This window comes from Papio anubis, chromosome 17 (genome assembly GCF_008728515.1).
Source record: "Papio anubis isolate 15944 chromosome 17, Panubis1.0, whole genome shotgun sequence".
NCBI classification, from domain to species: Eukaryota; Metazoa; Chordata; class Mammalia; order Primates; family Cercopithecidae; genus Papio; species Papio anubis.
In genome coordinates, this window is record NC_044992.1 from 64,235,344 (window position 1) to 64,258,425 (window position 23,082).

General features: G+C 48.0%; 1 long non-coding RNA gene across 1 annotated transcript in view; it reads right to left on the reverse strand.

The window, feature by feature from the left end:
* Nucleotides 1-5,658: 5,658 nt before the first annotated feature.
* The window catches only part of LOC101005231, a 186,912-nt gene continuing 169,488 nt past the window's right edge, over nt 5,659-23,082 (reverse strand). The window contains exon 3 of the long non-coding RNA XR_004179497.1: nt 5,659-7,166. This is a non-coding gene — a long non-coding RNA (uncharacterized LOC101005231). The remainder of the gene's footprint in view (nt 7,167-23,082) is intronic.

The following is a 23,082-nucleotide window of genomic DNA, read 5'->3' on the forward strand; positions in this document are numbered from 1 at the left end:
TACCGTATAAAAGCCATCATGCTGAAACTTCACAAGCTCTGAATTTGAAATTGTCTATGACCCTGGTTTTGAATCCCAAAGTACACATAAAAGACTTGGTCAAAGCGATTGATTCCTGTAAAGTCTTGTTGGCTGATGATTAAATGAGAAGTACATGAAATGCCCATCACAGTGCTTCCCACGTGACCCTGGCCATTTGGGAGCATTTCAAGGATAAATTTCTATGAGTAAAGAATGACTCAGTTCCTGTTCTTATGAAAGACAGAGAAAGAGAGTTGGGAGAGAAGAGGTGCTGAAACAAGTCCATTATAAGTGCAGTACAGGAGATACTAAAGTGCTATGGTTAAGGAAGGAAGATTGGCATTTTTTTGAGTACCTATGTCAGAATATGTGAGGGAGAGGTCACAAGTGGTTGAGAAGGAAGGAGAAATCCAGGAAGGCTTCTGAGAGAAGGAAGCATTTGAGATGAGCCTTGAAGCATTCGTAGGATTTCAGTACCCTGAATGCCCAATGTGTATCCTTTAAAAAATAGACTCTTCTGTGAAGAATTGCCAAAGGATTAACGATCATGCTGAATTCAATACAAAATCATTACTGGGCCGGGCATGGTGGCTCACACCTGTAATCCCAGCGCACTTTGGGGGGCTGAGGTGGGAGGATTGTTTCAGTGGAGGAGTTCAAGACCAGCCTGGGCAACACAGTGAGACCCCATCTCAAAAAAAGAGAAAATCATTACTGGAATGTGCAAGAAACTTTCTGAAGTAAGTAGTTCTAGAATGTGAGTAGTGATTTCGGAAGCCATAGTGCCCCAGGTAGATGAGTAAGATGCATGCTGGACAGTCACTGGGGTGGACCAGGAAACGGGCACTTAGGGTCTGGCATGGAGCAGTGTGTCCTGCTGTGCTGTACCCGACAGTGGGTGGCTGTTAGCAAGCACCACCCCGGAGACCTTACCACCCACAAACTGCAGTGTTTTAGAATAGGGTGGATTACGCTGTGGATGTTTAAAGCAAAGGATAAATAATGCTCCATCTAGTTTAGTTTCACTGCAGCTCCTACTTGAAAACTGAATAGACTCAGTGGCCATCCAGCCCCTCTTGCCCCGATATTTCACTCCATGGTGAGTCACAAGCCCTGGTCAGACCCTAATGGGCACAGCCCCACCTTGAACAGTTCCTCTTTCAGGCTGAAATCATCTGCCATGGCTGGGTATGAAGACTCAGATAGGGAAGTTAAAACTTAGAAATAGGCATACTCTGTTCTTTTCCAGTGCTTGTCATTATGCTGATTTTCGTGAGGGACAAGGCCTTTGCCTTACACCTGGGACCTAACATTAAGAGTCCAGGAGAGAGGATGGAAGGGACCCGCGAGGACCACCTGCTGGGGTCACTCCCCGGAGTCACCACATCCCAGGCATCGGCAATTCCCGGGCTAGCCAGAGCCCTGGGCGGAGACGGTTCTACAAGCAGAACATGTTTTTCACCCTTGCCCTTTTCACCCCTCCAAAACCCCCATCTAAGTTACCGAAAAAGGTGGGACATAGTGGGAAGGGGCAGGTGAAAGAGGAAGAGAAGACGGAGGCGGAAAACAATTAAAAAAAAAAAAAAACCTTCAACAAAACTCGATAACCCGAGGGCCCAGTGATCGGCGCCGCATGGCATATAAAAGCCAAAAGGCAGGTCCCAGGACGGGTCAACTTAAGATTTAATATTTGCCTTTCACTAAGCAAACTAATAAATCCCCTACGGTTTTAGCCACGCAGAGCTCCCAGTTTTTATTTATTGGTCAAAACGGCAGGCAGGGTTTCTTTTTTTCCCTCACAGCCACCCTGGGGGTAAATAGTGGTCCCCCTTCCACCCCTCCTGTCATCGGCCTATATGTCTATTTACCTTCTCCCTCAACAAACTCATGTTCAGTGCAACTGACAATGCGTGCAAACAGCTTTGAAGTATTCTTTGGTAATGGACTTCCCGGACAGCCCTGTTTTTGACTGGCACAGCCAAAGGCAAAGGGAGAAAGGGCTACTGCTTGTCAGGAACCAGCTGGGCCAAGCAAGGCTGAGAACTTGATGCATGGCAGGAACCTCAGAGGATCGTCAGACCAACCCCTGCCCCTTCTCTGTCCCTTTTATAGATGAGAAAACTGAGACCCAGAGAAGAGGCTGGAGTGACTTACATGTGACCCGGACTTAGCCGAAGCCAAAGGCAGGGCCGGTGTCCAGGTTTCCAGACCCCTCAGTTCAGGGCTGTCTTCAGGCCTCCCTCCACCTGTTCTCCACCAGCGTGGCATAGAAATGTCTTATCCAAGGTCAGCGGCCACTTCCAAGGTCACCTTGAAATCCTTTAAACTGCAGCCTCCTGAGCAGAGGGACTTGTTTCACCACGAGAACCTCCTATCTCTCTTGTCAACGTGACTAATATTTTCCCACATGGGTTTCCAGGGCCATTTGAAGAGGATCAAAGTTCTCCTGTGGATCAAGTTCCAATGCCATGGAAATCTCACAGGCAAGGCTGAACAAAATTGGGGGGTGGGGGCAGTGTCGGGGAGCTAATTTGAAATTGTTATGTTCATAATGAAATTAAGGCAAGATGAAATCCCTTTACATTGTACCTTGGACAATATCTAATGTCCTATTCTAAGATGAGACATAAAACCCCAGCAAATCTTTAAGACATGGACTCCTAGAAGGCTGATAGCTTATCCATCAAATATGCCAATATTGTGGATGTCAGAACTATTAATAGAATAGGCTCCAGGGATCATGTGGCCCAAATCCCTCATTTTATATGGAAGAAATTAAGATGATGAGGGGCTTTCTGAGACAAAAACTTAGGTCTCTGCCTCCCTGCACTGCATTTTGTTTGTTTGTTTGTTTGTTTTACCAGCATAAACATGGGGGAGCTGGCAAAATGCATTTAGCACAAAATCTCATTAAGAAATTGACATTCGTGGCCACTTGGCAGTACATGAAACACTCTTTAAAATTCAACTGCTTCCCCATCAGGCTGAGTATCACTCAGCCTCTCTCATAGTCCTTTCTCCCCTGGGCTGAACGATCCCTTGCCAGATTTGAAAGGGGATTCCTGCATGAGTCAGAGATAAATCTAGGGAAGAGTGATGCTTCAGACCACTTCAGCCTCCCGGGTTCTGTGACTGCATGTGGATAAGGAGATAAGAAAAGAGAGGGCCAGGCCGGGCGCAGTGGCTCACGCCTGTAATCCCAGCACTTTGGGAGGCCGAGGCGGGCGGATCACAAGGTCAGGAGATCGAGACCACGGTGAAACCCCGTCTCTACTAAAAATACAAAAAATTAGCCGGGCGCGGTTGTGGGCGCCTGTAGTCCCAGCTACTCGGGAGGCTGAGGCAGGAGAATGGCGTGAACCCGGGAGGCGGAGCTTGCAGTGAGCCGAGATCGCGCCACTGCACTCCAGCCTGGGCGACAGAGCGAGACTCCGTCTCAAAAAAAAATAAAAAAAAAAAAAAAAAAAAAAAAAAAAAGAAAAGAGAGGGCCAGGCACATTGGCTCACATACTTCAGGAGGCCAAGGCAGGAGGATCCCTTGATCTCAGGAGTTCAAGACGAGCCTAGGCAAGATGGTGTAGACCCTGTCTCTACAAAAAAATAAAAATAAAAAAATGAGCTGGGCGTGATGGCATACAGCTGTGGTCACAGTTACTCAGAAGGCAGAGACAGGAGGATTTCTTGAGCCCAGGAGGTCGAGGCTGCAGTAAGCTGAGATCATGCCACTGCACTCCAGCCTGGGTGACAGAGTGAGCCAGAGAGAGAGACAGAGAGAGAGAGATTGAGAGAAGAGATTGTTGCCTTTGACATAAGATCAGGACTTCTTTTGAAACCAAAGAGTGAAAGTGGAACATAAATGAAGGGATCATCTGAAATGCCTTCATCTTTTAAAAAAGAAAAATGGCACCCAAAGAGGTGGGTGAGCATCCCTCCAATGGTAGTGAAGGTTGTGAGTGAGAGTCGCTACAGGGGCAAACACCAAGGTGCGCGGTATGTCCATATGTTCATCCCTACCCTAGCATGTAATTCCCTCCCTGTGGTCTTGCCATGCCAGATGAATGAAATTATCTGAAGGCCCCTGTTCCAGCACTGTAAACACTCATGCCTGTCTTTCAGCAGAAAAGATGGAGGCCAGATGCTCCGACAAGCAGCAACAACTTCAGGATGCCACGCAATCCTGAAAACCTGGCTTTTTCTAGTCCACAAAAGAACCTGTAATTTGCCTTCAGATTGTTCTTACTTGTTATGAAGACCAAAAAAGTTGGGCTGGTGCAACTCTCCCTTACCCACTCCCCCTGCCCCCGCCCCGACCACCACCTCCAAGTTCTGCTCCCTCATCCCAGATAAAGTCAGTGTCTAGAAAGCTAAGTATAAACTGGGAGGCCCCACTCCACACTGAATTGAACTCAAAGGTTATCTAGGAGACTTTAGAGAGAATGTACATACTTAGCCCCAGTTTACACACCCTTGATATTTTAAAGGATTCTAGAGTTCAAAGGAATTTCAGGAAGTCCTCGAGCCAACTCCTTTGCTTCCCAGACAACACCATCCCAAAGAGTTTAGTTCTTGATCTCTGTCTAGCAAAGATGCAGATTTGGAATCTTGGCTCATTATTCTACAGAGAGCATGTGTATGCGTGTGTGTGTGTGTGCTTGCACACACATTACAGGCTCTCTTCCTCAGTTCCCCGTGACTGTGTTAGTTTTGTTTCTTAATGAACTGTTTCTCATGAGAAAGTTAGTTTCTCCTTTGTAAGTAAGGTTGTATTGGAGAGGAATCCCTGATACTTTGAAGGCCTGCCATGCCCACCATCTACAACACTCAGAAGGACATGGTCTCAGTTGGTTCTTCATACAACCCTACCATCCTGGAAACAATTGATTTGGTCAGCATTGGTGCCTGATCCAATAGCATCCACCTGTGGCTGCCTGAGGGCCAATGAAGTAACCAGATACAAGAGCTCTGAATGCAGATTGGCTAAACCAGTCAACAGCATCAGTCAGTTAATAGTAAGTAACAAAGTAGAGGCAGAGTCGTTGAGTCACCCAGGAGGGTGACCAGTTGTCCCAGTTTGCCCAGGACTGTCCCAGGTTTAGCACTGAATATCCTTCATCCCAAGAAACCCTTTAGTCCTGGGCAAACTGGGACCGTTGGTTACCCTCAGCTCATCACCACAGCAGAATTCTAGAGTCAGGGACAGCAAAACCTGCTGCTGAACAGAGGATCAAGATGACCATGATGGGATTGCTCGTTATCCTTGGAAACCAACTAGTGCTTCTGCGTCTGCTGAATGACCTTGGACTTTTTGAAAAGGCTTAGCTAGGCAGTGGTTGGGACTGTTTCCTGTCTACCTTACTATCACTGTGACTTTTGAATAAACCAGCATTTATGAAAGTAATGTAAGTGGATCTCTGTTCTTTGACACTTGTAGGAATCCAAGGAATACAATGCCTGTAACTGTGTGTCAAGCAAGGAAGGAAAAGGTGAAAGCCCATCAACAATCTGTAAATTTCAATAGCTCTAAACATTGTCAAGAGGTTCTCCTCAATCATTTTGTGATGAATCTGAGATGTCCACAAAGACTCCATTGTTCCACTTAGAAGACACCAGATTCACTAAATGTTCATACAAGCACACCAACTGCAACATACAAAAGCTTTAATTCTTTTTGTAAAAAGCAAGCCATCTATTTGCCTTGGAAGTAACAATAAAGTACAAGTAGCTTTGACTCTGCATTTGGACAAGGGTGAACCATGATAGATATTTAGGAAGGGTTTTAAATCATGTGTATGGTGGCCACAGAGTAAAAAAGAACAGAGAAGACTCAAGCTATTGTCAGGTGTGTATGTGTCATCAGCACACACTGGGGGAGGAGGGTCCTCACTAAGTGCCACCATCCCTGGTAGCTGTTAGTCTGTCATGAAGCACCATGATCTGGCATGGACCCCCAACTGCCACTTGCGAGAAGGTCTTCACAGCAGACTGTGCATCTGTGTCACAAAACACGGCTGCAGTGAACAACAGTGTTCATTTTTTGCCCTTCCAAATGTATACTTATATGTGATCCAAGCAAAGAAAGCTGAGGATGGAGAACACCAGCCTTCACCATCAGTTCCCCTGCTGAAGACTTCTCCAACAGCCCTAAGGTCCGAGAGCCTGATGAACTTCTGCACTGATCCATGTATCATTCTGGAACTTGATGGCTGAGGAATACAATGAGATCCCAAACAAATGAGAAGAGTTACTATTCCAAGGCTGCTTGCAACGCACAAACACTGGCCTCTTTAGACGGAGCAGGAACAAAAATTCAGATCCTATTTGACCTAAGTGTGGTTAACTATTCACTCTGTATCCGGCTGGAAGATAATGGAGCAAACAAGAATTGCTGAGTACAAAGGCACAGCAGACATGGGAGGCGGGGGGCAAGAAAGGGTGTGGTAGAAAGCCCTTTGGTTGCCTGAGACAGGGAGGGGGAAGAGTCTCATGAGCAGCAGCAGCAGAGGAAACATTTTCCACAAGGAAGAAGGACAAGGTCTGGCATAATGGGTCTTCTCCAACTGTAGGTCACCTCCAGCGATGCATCCCTCTGCTCCTTCAGGTCAACACAGACTATTTCTCATTGTGAAGGTCTTTGCTTTCTACCCAAACGGCTCCTCAAATCCAGAGGTTTCTTTATTCTCCAAAATAAGATTATTAGTAGTATTATTTTGAGACAGGGTCTCTCGCTCTGTTGCCCAGGCTGGAGTGCAGTGGGGTAATCACAGTTCATTGCAGCCTCAACGTCCCAGGCTCCAGCCATCCTCTTGCCTCAGCCTCCTGGGTAGCTGGGACTACAGGCACATGCCACCATGCCCTGCTAATTTTTTATTTTATTATTACTATTCTTTAGAGATGGGGTCTCCTTATGTTGCCCAGGCTGGTCTTGAACTCCCAGGCTCAAGCGATCCTCCCACCTCGGTTTCCCAAAGTGTTGGGATTATAGGCATGAGGCACCATGCCCAGCCAAGAATTTCTGATCAAATTTGGAGCTCTTGCCTCTCAAGAGGTGGTTCAGCCTTGGCCAGGTCCTTCCAGGGGGTCCAGGTGGCATACGGGGGTTCCACTAAGCTTCCTGGTGGGAACGTGGATCAGTCCTCCTTCCCATCCTGTGGATCAAAAAACAGCATGAGAGATATATTCTAGCTTCTGCCTTTTCAGGGGCTAACATCACATTACTGTCTTTGGTTCATAATGTTTCAGCTGTTGAACAGAACACATACTTCAAAAAGCAGTATTTTAGTTGAGTGGGGTGGTGGGGGGGGAAGCCTATTTATACCTCTCAAGGAACGATCCATCCCCCGAATCATCACCAGGAACCCTCCTACACAAATCCCACCACGACATCCAGAGCTGATTTTTTAAAATGCCACTGAGCACAGCCAGTCCTGAGGAAGTGGAAAATTCTGTTTTTCAGCCAGTCACCATTATTTCTGTGATTTACGGGGCAGGGAGCATGGGGGTGGTAGATCACCTACTTCATAGTGGAAAGCCAAGGCACAGAGGGTGCCGGTGTTCTTGCTACAGAACAGCAGGGCTCTGGTTCCTAATCCTCATGTTTGGGATTTACTAGGAACTTCTCTCTGCTTCTGAAACACCCTTAACAATAAATTAGGAACTTACCCAGAGTGGATAGCTCAGAGGAAATGGTAAGACACCATTAAATATATTTCTTCTTCCCTCATTCTGATAGCAAATAAATTAAGATGGACTTGGACTCATGACACTTTCCTTGATGTTCACCCCCCAGCATTACCTTCCATTACTGAGTAACAAATATATTGAATAGGACCAAATGCCCTCAGGAGACTGCCCTATTTTAAAACTGATGAGTCTCAGTAGTGCAAGTGAGGGGCCTTGTATTAGTCTGTTTTCACACCACTATAAAGAAATACCTAAGACTGGGTAATTTGCAAAGGAGAGAGGTTTAATTGACTCTCGGTTCCACGTGTCTGGGGAGGCCTCAGGAAACTTACAATGGTGGCAGAAGGCAAAGAGGAAGCAAGGACCTTCCTCACATGGTGGCAGGAGAGAGACGAGCAAGCAGGGGAAATGCCACTTATAAAACCATCAGATGTCATAAGAACTCACTCACTATCATGAGAACAGCATGGGGGAACCAGACCCCATGATCCAATCACTTCCCGCCAGATTCCTCCCTCCACACCTGGGGATTATGGGGATTACAATTCAAGATGAGATTTGGGTGGGGACACAAAGCCAAGCCACGTCAGGCCTATTCACAGATATAGATAACACAGGCCTTACGAAAGAGACTGCCCTCTGGGTCTCTGATTCTAGCAATCACTATCAATCCACAAGGAATACCTGGGCAACCACAAATCCATGCATTCACAAGTACCATATTGGATTAGATGCTGTGGATACAGGAATCAACCAGACAGGCAAACCCCACCCTCACAGGTCATAATGGAGCCATAACATGGATCAAAGGTTTCCTTAGGCAAGCGTGGGGCCAGAGGACAGCAAGGCCTTGAGGGAAATGCACCACGGATTCTGGGGGCATTCGGAAACCAACAGGCCCCCTTCTGTCCCTCAGAAGACCTGGGGGCCCTGCTTAACCTGGTGCAAAGGAACTCTCCTTCACAAAGGCTCTAGCTGAGGCCCTGGTGGAGATGTGTGCAATGGCCAGGAAACCCAGAGAGAAGGGCACTAGTGACCAGAGATGAGACAATGACACTGTGGTGTTATACACACACACACACACACACACACACGGGTTCTCATCCAAAGTTGCTAGCTCATAACTCCCATAGCCCTCGTTACAGTCTTTTGCTATAACGTTGGGCCTCAGGAAACAGAATCCCACTCCTGCGCTCCTTACACCTGCTCCAAGACAGAACTCTAATCTTCCCCACCTTTCTGACTATGGGGCTTGAGGCCCTCCCCAGAGAGGGACTTGCCCTACACCTTGGGGAAGGAATGCTGATGTCATGAAGCTTCCATGAAACCTCAAGAGGTGAGGGTTCTTCAGGGAGCGTCCAGACAGCTGGGCACATGGAAGTTCCTGGAGGGTGAAGCACCCAGGGAGGACAGGGAAGCCCCACACCCCTTCCCCCACACCTCATCCTATGCATCTCTTCACCTGTATCCTTTGTAACAGCTTTTAGAATAAACCACTAAATGGGTTTCCCTGAGTTCTGTGAGCTGCTCCAGCAAATTAATTGAACCCAGAGAGGGGAGTCATGGGAACCCCAACTTGAAGCTGGTCGGTGAGAAGTTCCAGAGGCCCGGACTGGCAACTGGCGTCTGGGGAGGAGGGGGCAGTCTTGGGTAGTGAGTCCTCAACTCATGGGATCTGATGCTATGTCCAGGCAGATGGTATCAGAGTTGAATTGGTGTCGGGGAAACACCTGCACACATTCAGTCACCGACGTCTTCCGTGTTGATTGTTGCAGTGTGAGAGCAGAGGAAAAGCATGGTTGGAAAGAGTTTTCCCTGCACAGTCATGATGAGAGCCCGGGAGGGACTGACGAGAAGAAAATGGTCCAAGACATTTCTCTGCGGATGAACTGGGACAGGAGAGTCTGCATTTTAGAGTCGATTAAAAAATAAAAAGATGAAAATCCAAAAAGGCAACCAATGGGCAGACACAGAAGTGCTTGTTCGCTCTGGGCAGCTCTCTGATTGGTGGCCAAGAAGGAAGCCAGGAGCCTTCGCCACAGGTGTCGCCAGGGTCCTCTGAACACACCCTTTCATGTGGACCTGAAAACACCCCGCACAAACCCAAAGATCTGCCGACCTTCCTCTGGTTTCATTCCTCCACCTGGGCAGTGGCCCTCTGAGCTATCTCAGAGACAGCCCTTTTCCCCTGGGAGACGCATGCAGCTCGCAAATTAATTGGCAACAGTCGGGTGAATCACACAGGGACTTCCTTCTTGTTGCCGGGCAACTGCATGCACTTGGCAGTGGGACATTAAACACAGAGGGGAATGCTGTGAGGCATTTGCAAAATAAAATAAAAAGCAAAACATACAACACCCCAGCCTCTCGTCCCAGCAGGGCTGGCCCAGCCAAGGGGTGTTTGGGGGCGATGAGGGAATCCACACAGGGGAGGAAAACGAGGTTAGGCCATAAGCAGATCCTAACTCTCCCTCCTCCTCACAAATCTAACGCTTCTAGATATGGCATTTGTATTCCACTAAAGACACACCTCTGTTAGCCTAGAGAAAGACCATAGGAGGCACGGGAATTAGAAGGCATCTAGAGATCTGATCCCCTAGAATTACAGGGAAGCTTTGCAAAGCTCGCTACGGAACTACCATAACTACTGATTATGCTTCTCCATCATACATCACTCCACAGGTTAAGTCACCTGGCTGAGGTGACACAGGCCCCTCCAGGGCAGGATCCTTCCCTCCACTCCCCTCCACCCCCAGGTCGTTTCCACTTGAATGTTTTCATGTCTGTTGCTGTGGCCACTGGGAGCTGATTAGACAAACCCTTGCAACACTTTGCCTTGCCCTGTAGACCATGTTTCTGGCCTCTTCAAAAAAAAAAAACCCGGACAGAAGTGAAATCTATGTACATTCTGTGTTTGGAAAAAAAAAAAAAGATAGGGACAAGAAATGGAAGAACAGTAGCAAGAGGGCTCCTGTGAGGGGCTGAATAGTAGCCCCCAAAGATGTCCACATCCTGATCCCTGCAAGCGGTGAATCCTACCTTGTACAGCAAAAGGACCTATGCAGATGTGAGTAAGGATCTTGAGAAGTTGGCCTGGACTATCCAGGTAGGCCCTAACTGTGATCCCAAGGGTCTTTATAAGAGGGAGGCAGAGGGAGATCTGGTCCCGGAGAGGTAGTAGGCAGTGTGATAATGGAAGCAAGAGGTTGGAAGGATTCAAGGAAGGGGACAAAGAAAACAGATTCTCCCCTAGAACTTCCAGAAGGAAGCCCCACAGATGCCTGGAATTTTGCTCAGTGAAGCCGGTCTCCAGAACTGTAAAAGAATGAATTTGTGTTGTTTAAAGCCACTATCCTTCCCCAGGGCAGGACTAATCTTACCCACCTTTCTGACTATAGGTCTTGAGACCCTCCCCAGAGAGGGACCCGCCCTATACCCTGGGGGAAGGAATGCTGACGTTATGAAGCTTCCATAAAACCCCAAGAGGACAGGGTTCTCTGGGAAGCTTCCAGATAGCCGAGTACCTGGAGGTTCCTAGAGGGTAGAATATCCAGGAAGGGCACGGAAGTTCCACATCCCTTCCTCCACACCTCACCCCATGCATCTCTTCACCTGTAGCCTTCATAACAGCCTTTAAAATAAACCACTAAACGTGTTTCCCTGAGTTCTGTGAGCTGGAGAACCATCTTCTTCCTTGTCAGTCCCTCTGGGCCCTCATCGTGACTGTGCACGGAAAACTCTCTCCAACCGTGCTCTTCCTCTGCTCTCACCCCACGACAATCAACACGGAAGATGCTGGTGACCAAATGTGTGGGAATTTCTCCCCCCGACATGGAGCTGTGGACACCTGCTGGGTGTCCTCCAATTCAATTCTGACCACCGAGTTTGTGGTCATTTATCACACCAGCAATAAGAAACTAATCTTGTCAATACAGTGTCTGTATTTTCCCAGAGTTCTTTTGAAGAGAGTATCACAGGAGGGATATGGGTAACAGTGAAGGGGAGCTGGGCAAAAGGGGTGGGATCCGGAATTTAGCTTAGAAAGGTCGAACCAACACCCTACAGCCTCAGCAAGAAAAGAGCAGGTCTGTGAGAGCATCGGCAAGAAGTGGCACTGGCTTTGAAGTGGGATGTTAAATTAAACCATTTGCTGACTGTAACTTGGGCAGGTGGCTTCATCTCTGAAAGCCTCAGTTTCATCATTGCAAAATAGAGATATTATCATCCACCTTGCAAAGCTCTTAGGATTAAATGAGATAATACGTGAAAAGCAGCTGGCCCATGGTAAACGCCAAATACACCACAACCCTTAGGAAAGAGTAGGTGTGCACAGATGAGCATAATCTGTGAGTTGCCCACTGCCATATCTATTCTACCCTTTCCTCTTAGTAACAGAACTCTAATTTGGAGTTCACACGTTGCAGCCCACAGTAAAAAAAAAGACTACATTTCCCAGCCTTCCTTGCAGTTAGGTATGATCACATGACCAAGATCTGGCCAAGGAGGCATAAGCAGAAATGTTGCAGGACTTCTGGGGAGGCTGCTTCAAAAGGTGCTGGAAGGAGCCCAGTTTTTACTTGCCTGCCTTTACTATCTTCTGCTTGCAATGAGGACATGATGGCTGGTGCTCCAGCAATCATCTTGGACTCTGAGGGACATGGAAAATGGAAGGCATGCAGTCAGATGGTCTAACAAAAAGATGGGAGTTCGGATGTCTGACCATTCCACAGCTATCACACTAGCCTTCAGTGGCCTCCCTCTGGATTTCTATGTGAGAGAGAAATGCTCTTCTGTCTTAGTTTAGTCATTGTTGTGTTGTCTTGGATTTTTTCTTCTTTTTTTTTTTTTTAGACAGAGTCTCGCCCAGGCTGGAGTGCAGTAGCACAATCTCAGCTCACTATAACCTCTGCCTCCCGGGTTCAAGTGATTCTCCTGCCTCAGCCTCCTGAGTATCTGGAATTACAGGTGTGTAAAACCATGCCCAGCTAATTTTTTGAATTCTTAGTAGACATGGGGTTTCACCATATTGGCCAGGCTGGTCTCGAACTCCTGGCCTCAAGTGATCCACCTGCCTCGGCCTCCCAAGGTGCTAGGATTACAGGCATGAACCACCGTGCTCAGTCCATTGTCTTGGATTTTTAGTAATCATCATGGGTACAACATATCACAGATCTAGGCAAGTAGGATTCAGGAGTCACTCAGAGACAACGGTTCTCAAACTGTAACCCTGATCAACAAGCTTGACATCACCTGGGAACTTGTTAGGAATGCAAATTCCTGAGCTCCACTCCAGATTTACTGAATAAAACACTCTGAGAGTGCAGCCCAGCAATTTGCTTTAATAAGCTCTCCAGGTGATTCTGATGCAAGCTCAAGTGTGAGAACGACTAGTCTAGAGCAAGATTTCTCAACTAGGCATGCTTGGGGCTGGACAATTCTTGGTTGTGGGAGACTGTCCTGTGCATTGTGCGATATTCAGTGCCATCCCCAGCCTCTACTCGCTAGATGCCAGAGCCACCCCCCCACCAACCCAATCCTAGGCGTGATCATCAAAAATGTCTCAGACATTGGGGTATGCCTGGGATAGGGAGAGCGGGGAGCAAAATTGTCCTCGGTGTAGAAACACTGTCCCAGAGGAGTGATTCTTTCTTAATCTTGGCTACGCTATAGAATCACCTAGGAAGCTCTTCAAAATTCCACTGTCTCAGCCTCATCCCAACCCAGTTAAGGCAGAATCTATGAGGGCAGGACGGAGACAGCAGTGAAAACTCCCTAGCTGAGTGCAATGATGAGCCAACGTTAAGAATTGCTCATTGCAGAGGGGCAGCCAGTCAGAAGAGGAACTGTGTGCTCCGAGCTGGTGAAGGTGCTGAACCCTGATTGTGAGCAGGACATAAGAGGTTCCAAAGAAAAAACTGTAATAAGAGTGGCTGGGGTAGACTTGGGAACCAATGTTGTACCTGCCAGATGGGTGACTAGATGGGGTGGAATTCCTGGCAGCTGTGTCACCTCATTTGCCATAAGAACAGGGTGGACACCTTTCAGTCTCTCACATAAATAACCACACAAAGCCTCAGTTTCCTCCCCTAATAAACAGCACACAATAAGCCAGCTCCCACAAGGTGCTAAGCATTAGCTCATCCCACGAAAAGAACTGTCTTAATAAAGGCAGCCATGTGACCGTGGGCCTCTTTCAAGATAAACTCCATGGGCACAAGGATACTCTCTGAGCAAGCACAGATTTCACATATATTTAATGGAGCCCTGACAATAAGCTTGGTAGCGGGGCCATAATGGAGGTGGAGTGGAGAAGGAAGAATGAAATGAGAAACCAGCGACCAAGAATGAGGGAGGGATGAATAAGCAGATGCCCTCTCCTTAAAAAGAAAGATTAAGTCCCATATAAATTCTTTCTCCTGCCGGGACTGACTTTTTTCTTCATGATTTCATTCCCAGCCTGCTCTGCTAAAATGCTGAGCCAAGCTTTTCCTTGTTTCCCTTGGCCTAAATCATTAAGTCCAGGATGTCAGTAGGGGGAGGCAAGGGGGTGTGGAGAAGAGGAGAAGAAAAGGAAGAAGCTAACTGACTCTCACTCTCTCAGGTGTACCAAGTCACTGCAGGACCAGGATCAACGGCTTCCCTGCACTCTGCATTTTCAGCCCCACCTGGCTAGCCCAGATGGAAAGATAAAGGAACAGGTACCAGTCTATAAAGCATACAGAAAAAGCCAACTCCCAGTGCATCTCCCAGAGGCCTTAGGGCCAGCATGTCCATTCTTTCCCAAGGGATTTGCCTTCTATTCTTTCAGTCCTTTTACTGCAGCTGATTGGGACAAGGAAGAAATCCAATTGCTCCATACCAGCAAGACCAGAAAGACAAGGAACCCAGGATTCTGTTCCAGGTTCCTTTTCTGTGCCTAAGGATTTCCAACAGGTCACTGCAACAAGTGAGTCTGAAGAATATAGGGCCTTGTTGCTTCCAGTGTTCCCACCTTCCTTTTTCTTTCTTTTTTTGAGATGTCATTTCGCTCTTATCACCCAGGCTCACTGCAACCTCCGCCTCCCAAGTTCAAGCGATTCTCCTGCCTCAGCCTCCCGAGTAGCTGGGATTACAGGCACATGCCACCACGCCCGGCTAATTTTTATATTTTTAGTAGAGACGGGGTTCCACCATGTTGGCCAGGCTGGTCTCGAACTCCTGACCTCGTGATCCACCCGCCTCGGCCTCCCAAAGTGTTGGGATTACAGGTGTGAGCCATTGCACCCAGCCCACCTTCCTTTCCTTACCCTCACCACCCCCTCCTCACAAAGTCAAAGAGATCTCCCACTTGACTCAAGTCCCTGGGTTCCCTCCGGCCAGTAAACCTCGTGTACAAATGTCCTGACTCTTGCAAACGTGTTAAAAAACAAACCTTAAAAAGCTTCCAGATGTTCTGTTTGTATTGTGGTGCTCCTCTGCTCTGGTCTCCAGAGGCCAATATGCAGTGCACAGCATCCTGACTACCCAGATAAAATATGAGGCAGCCAAGAGGCACAGCCTGGGGGTGAGTGGGGATGACCCTTCCCCCAGGACCACAGCTTCCCCAGTTCACCCGTTAACTCTTCCATTGTCAAAGGGCAACTTTCCACGCAAAAGCCTTCAAAAGGCTGCAAAGGAACTAAGCTTTTAGGTTTTGCCTCCTCTGAGTGTCCATCTCACCTCACCACTAAACTTCTCACACCAACTGCCTTTGGGATGTCGAGTCAGGGACTCAACGACACAAGAGTGACCCTCCTACTTAAGATGCTAAGTTACCATTTTCAAGGATATCTTAGGAGCTGGACCATCCAGAATGAGGGAACAGAGTTCATGCATTGTCGAGGCCCCTCTGGGGCTGGTGGCCTCTGATCTACAGAAAGGTAATTGCCAACGGGCCAGCTTGTGCACACACAGCCACACACGCAACCCAAGGTGCCCGCACCTGAGGGCCCACGATTCTTTGCACAGGGTGACGCCTGCTCCCTTTGATGCTTGCCGGATGTGTTCCCATTGGGCAAAAACCAGGCCTCAATAAAACCCGGCATTATCAAGAGGCCGGTGGTTTGTGATTGCACCAGCCTGTTATCTCCGAGGCCCTGGGTGGGGCTGCTTTGCGGTTCTCCATTGAAAAGCATTAACTTATAGGTAGATCAAAGACCCTCCCGAACCAGCCGACCTGGATCCCTTGTTTGTCCCGATGGACTGTGCCAAAAGATGGACTTTAAAGATAATAGGTACCCCAGTCCCAGGCTCCCTTCTGCCCTCTCCTTATCACGCACTATGTCCCTCAGGGGACATCCAACAGCCAATCATAAAGCCTTTCCTTCTCTTTCTTCAGATGACCCATTTAACAGCAAGTAGGGGACCTGGCCGGACAGAGTCCTGGCCCTACTGCAACAATGAGGGTCGAGGGGGAGAGAGAAACAGTGACTTTGAGACCAGGCAGGAGCTCTTCTCCCCTTTGGGAATCAGGCCAGGAGTGAGATTCCAGAGAGAAGGCCGCTGGTTCCACTCTCTCCTCATGAGGGATAAACTGCCAGGTCCTCTTCCCTTGGTCCCTAAAGTTCCCTGTTGGCCTCTACTGCCCACCCAGATGTTTGAGAGCCAGCGATCAGTCTGCAGTGAGGACACAGTGGGACCTCTGAGTTGTTTGGATCTGGGTCACCGAGCAGGACTGCCCATTGATATGGGAGAGAAAGAGCATGTATCCCCAGACTGTGGGTGCTGGCAGCCAGCTCACCTCCTGATGTTCCCCGGCCCGGTAGTACAAGTCGACCTGGCCAGCTGCAGGCTGCAGTAGCAACCATGTTTTCCTTCTTGTGTTGAGGGTACTGAGCTCACTGTCTGGCAATGAAGAGGCAAACGAATGAATGAATGAACAAACGAACAAATGAATGGATTGTGAGCAACACAAGCTAGTCATCTTAAAGCATGGGAGGCCCTTAGAACACAGACTCACTCATTCCTGCCAGCGGGAAAACACTTCAGGTGGTAATTCTCAGAGATCCCACAGCTTACTGATACGAAGTCGGATCGAGGTTCCAGTCCTGGGTTAGTTACCCTCTTAGGAGCGGTAGGCTCCTGGGCAAGTAACCTCAAATATCTTGAGCCCATCTGTAAAACAGGGATAATTTCTAGGCTTGTTGTAAGGACGGAGTTAAGTACGAAAGACTCAATTTTTTTTTTTTTTTTTTTTTTTTTTAGATGGAGTCTCTTTCTGTTGCCAGGCTGGAGTGCAATAGCACGATCTCGGCTCACTGCAACCTCTACCTCCTGGGTTCAAGTAATTCTCCTGCCTCAGCCTCCCGAGTAGCTGGGACTACAGGCACCCACCACCTCACTCAGCTAATTTTTGTATTTTTAGTAGAGACAGGGTTTCACCATGTTGGCCAGAATAGTCTCGATCTCTTGACCTCACGATCCGCCCGCCTCGACCTCCCAAAGTGCTGGGATTGCAGGCGTGAGCCACCATGCCTGGCCTATTTGTTCTTATTGCTCTATTTCCCTATGGCATTATCTCCATTTCAAAAATACAGTCAGCACCTTTCTGAAGAGGAAGGACATTAAGCCACTTCCATGGTTATTTTTCTGCTATAAACCATTCCTAAAAAGTGTACAATAAAGCCCAGATCCATCTTCCATTACTGCTTTTCTTTTCCTTTTTAAATCAATAAATTGTAACATTTAGATTAACCCTTACCTCGCCTCCTTCCATATTCCGTCAACCACCCCTAAAAGTTCTGAGAACTTGTGTCCATGAACAGGGAGGAAGGAGGTAATGAAGGCAGGAGTCATGATCAGGGCCCTTAAAACACCCTCACCATGAATGATTTAGCTCAGCTACTGGTAAAGATATGATTCCAAAACAGCTAAGACTCATCCAAACTCTAGCTTGGCTATTATTTCATGCTACCTTACATAGAAATCCAACTCCTGTATCTTTCCCTTGTATCTTTCATCTTTCTAATTTGTGTTCTCTCTTCCTTGAACCCCTGGTTTATCTGTCTCTGTCTCACTCTCATTAGAGACACCACAGCCTTATGAGCCAAGATAGGCCAACTCAACTGGAAACGATGCTTATGGGGGCTCTGTCTGTTCTGCCTGGTCCTGGCCCCGCATGGCCTGGCCAGCTTGTGGCATCTGTGCCAAGGTGAGCGGGGGAGCTGGGCCTCGGCACCCTCCCATCACGACGGGGCCAGGCTGTTACCCAAGGCTGCAGCTGGACTCTCAGAGGCACGGGGAGGTCAGGCAGCAAGTTCACAGAACAGGCCACCCACACGGCACATCAGGGCTGCTGGACTGTCCCCAGGGCCAGAGCCGCTCTGGCCCTTGGCCCTGACTCGGAAGACTCTACCATATGGCCTCCCTCTGGGAGGGTGAGAGGAAGAAAAGAAGTAAACCAGGGGCTAGGAAGAGCCATGCTGCCCTCTGAATGCCAGAGACCCTTCTTGGGCATGGGGTTGGTGGGTATTAGATTTGCTCCCAGCAGGTCTGAGACAAGAAAGGGGGTGTCCAATAAATGAAATGGGTAACAGCTGATAGCAATACGATAGATGAGCAGATGAGATTGGGCTCTCCTTTCTGCTCTTCTCGGGTTCTCTCTCTCTCTCTCTCCAGCCCCTAAATGTGTTTCCAGGGTTTAATCTGAACTTCAAAAACCCTAAAGTTTTTGGGAGACTTCACACTTTTCTAATTAAAGACCCAAACTGGATTTTCATGTTTGCAGAGAACTTTGACCAAAAGTGTAGGCAGCGGAGCAAAACAGGAAGAGAATGCTCTCTCTCTTGTTCTCTTGTTTTCTTGTTTCTCTCTCTCTCTCTCTCTCTTTCTCCTCCCCCTAAAAAGTACTGGGGGTTAGGGGAAGGAAGCAAACAAAACCTCTCTGCAGCTTTGGCCCCTAAGTCCCCTGAGCCTGCCAGTGTTCTGTTGACAGCCTTTCTCTTTCTGCGGTCCTATAGGCAAGAGTTCCATCCCTGTTGGGGCAGGGGTGGGGGTGGGGAGAGCTGGGCAAGGCTCTGGGAAAAGAGAGGAAGGAGGCAAAGAGTAGATTCTCTGGCACAGCTGCCAAGAAAAGAGCCCGAATGCCTCGTCTCAGCGGAAGGCAACCCTCCTGGGCTCCCAGGCATGCTGGGGCTTGCTAAAAACCAGAGCCCTGGCTGGCAGAGGCGGTGGACAGGGAACCAGAATTCAAAGGGGCGGCCGAAGGAGGGGGTTGCGGGGGAAGAGGGGGAGGTTTCAGTGAATCATATAAATTAGAGACAGAAAGGATGTCAGGCCACCTTCATTTCCTTCCTCTCCTAATGGGAATTATCTCATTAGCCCCGAGCTTCCTAGAGGCTAACTTTAAATGATTCCTGTAATGGGGGTTTCAATGTACACTCCACCTCCCCATCCGATCTGACTCTTAGGAGAGCTAAGAAAGGCTCTTAAAGGAACAGCAACAAAAAGACACCAGCACTATCTACTGACCACTGAATATGTCATGCAACCTAAGGATGGCCCTTTCTCCTTCTAGGTCCACTTTTAGGAATTTATTGTGAGAAAATAGTCATGAATATGGTGATGAGCTGAATAATGGCACAAGCTCTTGCTCCCCTCCACTCCCTAATAAAAGACAGCCATGTTCTAATCCCTGCTATGTATGAATGTTACCTTATGGTATACGGTAAAAGGGACTTGGCAGATGGAATTAAGTTAAAGGTCTTGAGATGGTGAGATTATCCTGGATTATCCAGATGGACCCTAAATGTAGCTACAAGAGTTCATATAAGAAGGAGGCAGAGGGAGACTTGACTACAGAGAGGAGAACTCCACAAAGGCAGACACTGGAGTGATGTGGCTCCAAGCCAAGGAATGCCAGCAGTCATCAGAAGCAAAAAAACAATTATCCTCTGAAGCCTCCAAAAGAAACCTGCCCTACTGACAATGACTTGGTTTTAGCTTAGCTCCAGAAGTCTCAGTCAGACTTCTGGCCTCCAGAGCTACAAGAGAAAAATCTGTGTTGCTCTAAACCACCAAGTTTGTGGTAACTTACTACATCAGCTTCGGGAAGCTAGTACAGATAAAAATAACATTTTTGCTGCAAGGATTGTCATCAGAGTCTTATTTTACAGCAAAAGGGAAAAAAATGTTGGCAACATAAAAAAAAACTATTAAAAAATAACCATGTCATGTTCCTACAATGAAATACTAAACAATCAAGAAAACATTGAACTATTACTTAATGATAAAAGATTAACATCCTATAACTATAGTTCCTAAGTATTTCCATTTTATACATTTTTCTAATAGTAAGCATCTTATAATTCCTTCTGTCATTGTATAAGTTACACGTTTATTTGCAGAGTGATATGAGTGTTAAGGATGGTTTGATCCCTTTCTATGAATAAAGATGCAGGAACTGGTGGAGATTTAGTAGAGGAGGTCAAACAGAGCAGGGGATCCAAAGCTGGCATCCTTCTGGGCTCTGAAAACCCCCAAGGTTCCTGGCAAAAAGACTCTATACACACCTCATCCTGGCACCATGGGGCATCTGGCCTGCAGACCCTGCCTGCTAACAAATGAACAAGTCCAGTCTCCTTACCATGCAGTGCAATTCCCCAACCCCCCACCTCAAGTCTGTTTCTCCCAGACTTTCTGACTTTCTGGGAGAAACAGACTTGAGGTGGGGGGTTGGGGATTGGGCTGCAAAAATAACCCTCAAAGCATGGTTATTTTTGCCTCCTTACTCTTATCTGTCTCTCAAGGTTGGGTGGTGTATTAGTTTACTAGGGCTGCCATTCCAAGTTAGTACAAACTGATGGCTTAAAACTGTGAGAGAACTTATTCTCTCACAGTTCCAGAGGCCAGGGGGCCAAAATCAAGGTATGGAGAGGGTTGATTCCTTCTGGTGGTTTTAGGGGAGAATCTGCCCCCTGCCTCTCTCCTGACTTCTGCAGTCAATCCTCAGCATTCCTTCACTTGTGGATGCACCACTCCAATCTCTGCTCTATCTTCATAGTGCCTTCCTTTCTGTCTTCTTCTCTTCTAAGGATGTGTCACTGGATTTAGGACCTGAATCCAGGATGATTTCATCTCAAGATCCTTAGCTAATTACATGTGCAAAGGCACTATTTCCAAATAAGGTTAGATTCTGAGATTCTAGATGGACATGAATTTTGGGAGATCACTGCTCAAACTATTACAGAAAGCCTTCAACTTCTCTTTCTCTTTGGAGACAGGGTCTCACTCTGTAGCCCTGGCTGGAGTAAAATGGTGCCATCTTGGCTCACTGCAACCTCCACCTCCCAGGCTCAAGTGATCCTCCTACCAGGATCCTCTACAAAAAGTACAAAAATTAGCCACCATGCATGGCTAATTTTTGTAGAGACAGAGTCTCCCTATGTTACCCAGACTGGTCTTGAACTCCTGGGCTCAAGGAATCCGCCCACCTCTGCCTCCCAAAGTGCTAGGATTACAGGTATGAGATACCATAGCCCGCCTCCCTGCTCTCTCTCTAGTTCAGTTCATTTTTTTCTCTAAGTTTCAGTAATTCCACAAGGTCTTCTCTGATTCTTCCAGGTCCTATCCCTTCACAGAACTTTTCTGTAGTCTGCATTCCACAATTCAGCCATACTGCCATACTCCCATCCCCTGTTCATTGCCTAGGACCTACAGATGGAAGTATCCAAAGGCAGATGGACACTCCCAAAACGGATGAACTTCCCACCAACTGCAGGTGCCAATGTTAGAATGGGTAGCCTCAGGAGAGATAAAATTCTCCATCATTAAAGTGTCCAAGCAGAAAGCACCTATCTGGACAGGCTGGGAGGATGCTGTGGGTCTGAATGGGAGATGAAATTAGGTGGTCAAAAAGAGTCTGATTTTATTAAATATGAGAGCAAAGACTATACTCAAATAACTTAGCACAGTGCTGAGCACTGAAAAACCACTAAGCAGATGGGTATTACCCCACTAGGGATGCTCCCTTAAATCTCAATCTTCCTCCTTTCAACAAATGCATGAACCTCTACAAAGCAAAATAAACCATGAGAAAGAAAATGCTAAGACTGAGACTATTTGTATATTCAATGGCCATTTGCAGACCACCTCCTTGGTATACTGCACTATGGGATAGAATCTGACACTCTTATGCGAGTCTGTCTTCTTTGACGGTAAGGTGACAAGCAGGGCATGGTGACATGAGCCTGTAATCCCAGCTACTTAGGAGGCTGAGGTGTGAGAATCATTTGAGCTTGGGAGTTCAAGACCAGCCTGGGCAACGTGGTGAGACCCCATCTTCGATTTTTTAAAAAAGCAGCAGCAGCAGCAGGTGATAAACCAGGGCAAATCCCACGCCAGGAGACCCCTAAATCGGCACCCCCAATGGTTACGTGACCTGAGAAAGGAACTCAATGCCACCAGAGTGTCTAGATGAGCAGCTGGAGAGTCCCTTGGCTAAACCTAAGAGATGGGGTTCTGGGATCTATTTTTGCGCCTGCCCAACCCACTAAGGAAGGGAGAGAAGGCAGAGGAGCTGCTTTCTGCAGCAGCCAAGGGCAGGCTGTCTGCTCATCCTGGAGCCCAGACAAAGCACACCCACCCGGTGGTGATTTATCAGCCGTGGGAGGCCCAAGAAGCTCTTAAGCCGCAGGTGGGTGCCTGTAAAGCCACCCTCCCTGGGGAGCACAGACCTCAGGCCTTGCTCTGCTGCTAATCACCATAAGCACCCCGGTGCCTCAACCCCGATCTGGGTGGCCCTTAACCACTCCCACAGCCCTGTCACATGCTCGGTGATCTCAGCCGGCCTCACAGAAACCCTGTCAAGTAAGCAGGACAGGTGTTGTTATTATTCCCACTTTACAGATGGGGAAACTCTGGGGGAGCAGTTCGATGGTTTGCTCGGGGCCACCCAGGGAGCGCATGTCCCAATTCCTCCCATAGACTAGGCAGGCAAGTGGCATCCCCACTCCCTCTGTGCTGCCCGCCAGCGCTTGAGGGTTTTACAAAGGTGGCAACAAATACCAGGGATGTCTCTTCCCCCTGGGCCCTGGGCCCCTTTTTGGATGCTGGAGAGCCTGACTCACTAAAACTCCTGTGTCTTTCTGTTCAATCATCCTCCCTCCTCCCGCTTGACAGTTGGGAAGTGGAGGGGCAGGGCCCTGGCAGGAGTAGGCATAGCTTGTGCCCAGGCTGAGCCTCCCCCAGGAGCAGTAAAACATGCCTTTTGGGATCTGGGAGGAGAAGCTGCCCATTCTGTACTTTTCCAGACGTGGAGAAAGAAAGGAGAACGCAGAGCTGATTTGAACTCCTGGCTCAACTCATGAGCCCTGCAGAGGTCCTCAGAGATGAGCCTTGTGTTTTACTAAGCAGGCCCAGGAAGTG